Source organism: Triturus cristatus, chromosome 4_1 (assembly GCF_964204655.1).
Source record: "Triturus cristatus chromosome 4_1, aTriCri1.1, whole genome shotgun sequence".
Lineage (NCBI taxonomy): Eukaryota > Metazoa > Chordata > Amphibia > Caudata > Salamandridae > Triturus > Triturus cristatus.
The window spans coordinates 134,910,704-134,916,063 of NC_140585.1; the positions used below are offsets into that span (position 1 = coordinate 134,910,704).

At 57.0% G+C, this 5,360-nt stretch overlaps 1 non-coding gene across 1 annotated transcript; it reads right to left on the minus strand.

Moving 5' to 3' along the window:
- Positions 1 to 84: 84 nt before the first annotated feature.
- On the minus strand, positions 85 to 157 carry TRNAR-UCG (transfer RNA arginine (anticodon UCG)). The gene has a single exon. It is a non-coding gene; the product is annotated as a tRNA-Arg (tRNA).
- Between the last annotated feature and the right edge of the window lie 5,203 nt (positions 158 to 5,360).

Genomic DNA, 5,360 nt, shown 5'->3' on the forward strand with positions numbered 1-5,360 from the left:
AGAAAGTGAGGACTACAAGAGTATTGGAAAAGACTTTTTCCACTCTGAATGTAAAGCAGATTGTGTGACCAATTTACCCAAAAACGACCACGAAGGGACTCGAACCCTCAATCTTCTGATCCGAAGTCAGACGCCTTATCCATTAGGCCACGCGGTCATCCGTCCACCTGAGATGATTTTTATCATGTAGGTGGTATGCATGGATGGAGAACATATTATTGAAAGGTATTCAGGTTTACATCCCATAGTGTTCTTTCAGCTCTTTTCGCTGGAAGCACTTTTTTGGAATCTATATATTGAAAATTTTATGAGTACGATATGCTTTTGTTTCCCTTTTTCCATACAAACCTCTTTCCACATGAGTTTAAAGCTCATTTGTATTCTCTACATAGCTCTGGAAGTTTCCAGACGTGGAGTGAAACTGTTTTGAAAGTAGGACAAATTGCTCCTTCCTGCATATGCTAATTTTTCACACTCACATAGGTTATATACGTTTTATGTATCCTGGCTTGACCTATTCAAGTAGCTGAAAGCCTGTCACCACCTCTAGAAACAAGATTCACACCAATCCAATTCAAATCATTTTTTCCAAAGGAATATGTTCTGGCCGGTCGAAAATGCATCTCACAAAAATAGGCATTTAAAAATCTACTTTGGGGGGAGGAGCCTAGCGCGCAACCAAGATGGCCGCGTAGGTGCGAGGCTCCCGAGGACCTCCGTGACCTCCTACATAAATCCTGAAAATATCCTGTCCTAGATGAGGGGACTGTGTTGGTGAGCCCGAGCTGAGGTGTCACCCGTTTTCCGCTTCCAAATTGGACCTCGGACACCGGCGGGAGCACCGATTGAGGTTTGCGGCCTTCTCCACGCGGGCCCCCCGGATTGGAGTTGCGGGGCGATCCGGAGACAAAGTGATCAACAGCGGCGGGCAGGGCTGGGCGACTCGCGTACCCCGCACTTTCACTTTCGCTTTTGCACCCTCCTTGCTGCGTAGGCGAGGTTGGGTTGCGGGGCGGTGTGCGGTGGTGTGGCCTCGTTGGGGTGCCCTGCTGGCCCGCCGGCTGTGATCCGTCCTGCGGACCTGTGGTTGCCCCCCCCGGAGCCCGTGAACTGGTTTGTCGGCCTTTTCCGAGGTGATTGGCACGATTTGGGGACTGAAACCATGTCCACAAAGCAAGATGGCGACCGGGCAAAGGTGAAATCGACCCGCCGTGGCGCAGCCCATCAGTCCAACAGCATGGACCGCTACACCCTCCAGAAGGGATCTCCTGAGGTGCCGCATAGGTCCCCTGAGGGCCCGACTGATGCTCCTGCGCTGCCCGCGGATCTGACCCTGCGAGATGTCATGGGCGCTATCGCCGAGATGAAGGCCTCGGTGGACCAGCGCTTTGACACACTGGCGCAAAAGATTGACTCGGTCCACGTGGATGTTGGCCTGGTGAGGGCCGATTTATCCAAGACCAATGACCGGGTCGATTCTTTGGCCCACACCACCTTGGGCCTTACGGCGGACGTGGCGGCCCTCCAAAAGGAGGTGCGCCGGCTTGGCCAGGCGAGCGCCCTGATGGATCGTCGACTGGAGGATTCCGAGGGTCGGGCCCGGAGGAACAATGTCCGCATTGTCGGGGTGCCGGAGGGACGTGAGGAGGCAGCGGCGGACCTGTTTGTGGAGGACCTGATTCTCACCCATCTCCAGCCCCGGGGGCTGAGTAAATTCTTTGCGGTGGAACGTGCCCACAGGGTTCCCGGAGGAAGACCTAAGGCCGGAGCCCCTCCGAGGCCTCTCATTGCCCGGATTTTCAACTTTCGGGACAGAGACGCTATCCTTCAGACTTCTAGGCAACAAGGACCGGTCAGACTTGACAATATGGACGTAAACTTCTATCCTGATTTCACCCCAGCGGTCCAGAAGCAGAGACTGAGCTTTCTCGGAGTCAAACGTCGTCTACGGGACCTGAACCTCAAGTATGCGATGCTTTTTCCAGCTAAGTTGCGGGTGGAGGTGGATGGCCGCACGCACTTTTTTGATCGTCCCGAGGCGACCGTGGACTGGTTGGACTCCTTGCCCGGGGATCGGGGCCGGGGGGGTGGGGGGGGCGCGGTTGGAGGGGAGGGCTCGCCGGATCAGGACTGAGGGACTAACAGTAGGCCTCGCTCTGGACAACATTGTCGTCATTTTTGACTGTTCGTTAAGTCTCCCTCCTGTGGAGGTGGTACGGGGTCTCTTGGGGGCTCTCCCTCCTCCTCTGGGGGACTAGTTAGTTTCATCATTCATGGGGCGACAGGCACACTGCACTTTGGGGGGGCTGTTTGGGCTCATGCAGGGGTGCAGGGAGGGGGGAGTTCTGTTGGGATGGGTGGGTTGGGGTGGGGTGTTGTTCGTTTTTACCGCAAGGCAAACCCTTTATTGTATTGGTGTTTTTAAGGTGCTCTCGGGTGGACGAATGATGGCTTCTGTATGTGATGGGGGGTAGGGACCTGACTTTATTGTCCTGGAACGTTAACGGACTGGGGGATAGGATTAAGCGAGGTGTGGTCCTGCAGTATTTGAAACGACTTTCGCCAGATGTGGTCTTTCTGCAGGAGACACACCTTATTGGTAATTCCTTTTGTGCCATGAATCGGCGTGGCTACCGCTTGGTGGCCCACTCGGGCTTCACGTCGGGCTCACGGGGGGTGGGCATCATGGTGAAGAACTCGCTCCCGTTGGAAATAGACGAGGTGCGCCATGATGAGAGGGGACGCTACACTGTCTTAGTGGGGAGAATGGAGGGTAAAGTAGTTGTCTTTGTATCAGTGTACGTCCCACCGGGGTTACAGTCTACGACTTTTGCAGACCTAGGGCGCCTCCTCCTTGACCTTCCGGGGGGGCTTCTGGTGGTTGGGGGGGACTTCAATGCGGTGGTTTCTGGGACCGTGGATCGTCACCCCCTAGGGACCTCCCCCGGGCGCAGGCGTGGCTGTCCGGCTTCTTAGATACACTGGGATTGGTGGACTGCTGGCGCTTAAAACATCCCACGCAGCTGCAGTACACTTTCCACTCGGGTGCCCATGGTAGCCTCTCACGGCTTGATTATGTCCTTGTCCCTGCGGCCTATGTTGGGAGGGTAGGAGAGGTGCGCCATTTGGCGCGGGGTATTTCAGATCACTCCCCGCTCCTGTTGCACGTTGATGTCTTCCCGAGGGGGGAGGGCAGGGTAGCTCCAATCAATGCCTGTTACCTGCGCGACCCCACCATTCGCGCTGATTTGATTAAATCCTTGCAGCGGTATTTCGATGAGAATGTGGGGTCCGTCCCTTCGGCTATCTCCCTGTGGGAAGCCTTCAAATCAGTTCTTAGAGGGGAGGCCCTCTCCTTTATTTCCCATGCCCGGAGGCGCGAGCAGGAGGAGGTGACCCGGGTGGAGGCCGAAATCGCTGAATTGGAGGGTGATCTAGAGGGTGGGGTGACGGATGCTGCACTACATGTCCTACAACTTAAGCAGGCGGCCTACAGGGCCCTCGTCACGGAGGCGGCCAGGGGCTTCTATAGAGAGCAACAGGGGCGACTGTATGATGTGGGTGATAAGGCTGGTAAACTGCTTGCATGGTTGGATAAAAAGGAGAGAGCGAGTCGTGTGGTCCCGCTGATTGAGAGGATGGATGGTGTGCGTGTCACCGAGCCAGAAGACATTGTCTCTTGTTTCGCGGATTATTTCCGCGAGGTGTATTCCCCGGTTTCTCCCTGCTCGGAGGAGGATTCCCATGCCCTGCTTAGGGATATCGCGCTGCCTTCCCTTTCGGTGGAGGACAGGGTGTCGTTAGATGCCGCTCCTACCTCCGACGAAATCGCCCTCGCCATACGCTCGGTCGCATCCGGCAAGGCCATGGGCCCGAACGGCATCCCTATCGAGTTGTATAAGCTGCGACCGGATGTACTGGCACCCCACCTCCGTGCGATGTTCCTGGCGGCCCACTCGCTGGGCTCCCTCCCGCCGGACCAACGTCTGGCTACAATCATGGTGATCCACAAGGAAGGGAGACCTCGAGACCGGGTTACATCCTACCGGCCTATCTCGCTCTTGAATGCAGAGCCCAAAATCCTCGCCAAGGTGCTAGCCAACCGGCTGGTCGGCGTGGTGGGCGATCTGGTCCACCAAGACCAGTCCGGCTTTATTCCCCATCGCAACACGGCCCTTAATCTGCGGCGCTTGCACGGGGTGCTCGCGCGTGTCCCGTTTGTGCGGGAGCCGGCCATATTGGCGTCCTTAGACGCCACCATGGCGTTCGACACGCTCGAGTGGCCATACATCTGGGCTATGCTGGCGAAGTTTGGATTTGGCCCGGGGTTCATCAGCTGGGTCAAATTGTTGTATTCGGGCCCATTGGCGCAGGTGGTGGTGAATGGAAGAGTATCGGTCCCATTCGAGCTGGGACGGGGCACGCGACAGGGCTGTCCCTTGTCGCCGCTCCTGTTCGCGCTGGCCTTGGAACCCCTGGCGGAGTGGCTGCGGTGGCACCCTTCCATCCGTGGTCTCAGTTGGACCCCCGAGTATGAGGACCGAGTGTCCCTATACGCGGACGATATCCTTTTGTACCTAGCCTCCCCGCGTAAATCACTGATTGTCCTGGTTGATGTTTTGTGCTCATTCGGCCGCAACTCAGGCCTTGTCATCAACTGGGCTAAATCATGTGTGTATGTGCTTTCCGGGGAGGCTCCCGTCCTCCCGCGGGGCTGTCCGATCCAGATTGCCTCACAGGGGTTTCGGTACCTGGGGGTTTACATTACTCTGGACCCGGAGGCCCGCTACGAGCGGAATTTGCTTCCCCCCCCTCCAGCGCTTGAAGGAGGACGTCGCGCGCTGGCAGCGCCTGCCGCTTTCGCCGCTCGGCCGGGCGGCATTGTTTAAGATGATGTCGTTGCCACGCTTCCTGTACGCTCTCCAGAATACTATGGATTTAGTCCCGGCGCGCTACTTCCGTGAGGTGGAGAGTCTACAGCGCCGCCTGTTCTGGGACGGGAGGCCGCGTATTGCCCTGGCGAAGTTGACGCTCCCATGGGACGACGGGGGGATTGCCCTCCCGGATATTAAACGGTATTACTGGGCCTCCCAGCTAGCTGCAATTAATCATGGCCTTTACGGGCCCGCCTTAAACCCGGCATTTGAAATGGACAAGATGCTCCTGCCTGGTGGCGACTATAATCGAGCGCTCTACTCTGGCGCGCCCGGCCCCCGCCTGACGGGACCTACGCGTGTCATGGAACGAGTATGGCACGCGGCTAACGCAGCTATGGGGTGGAAGGACCGTTTGACCCGGGCATCACCGTTGTACGCGTCTGAGAGATTGGGCTCCCTGTGGACCTCGAAGGGCTTCGAGAA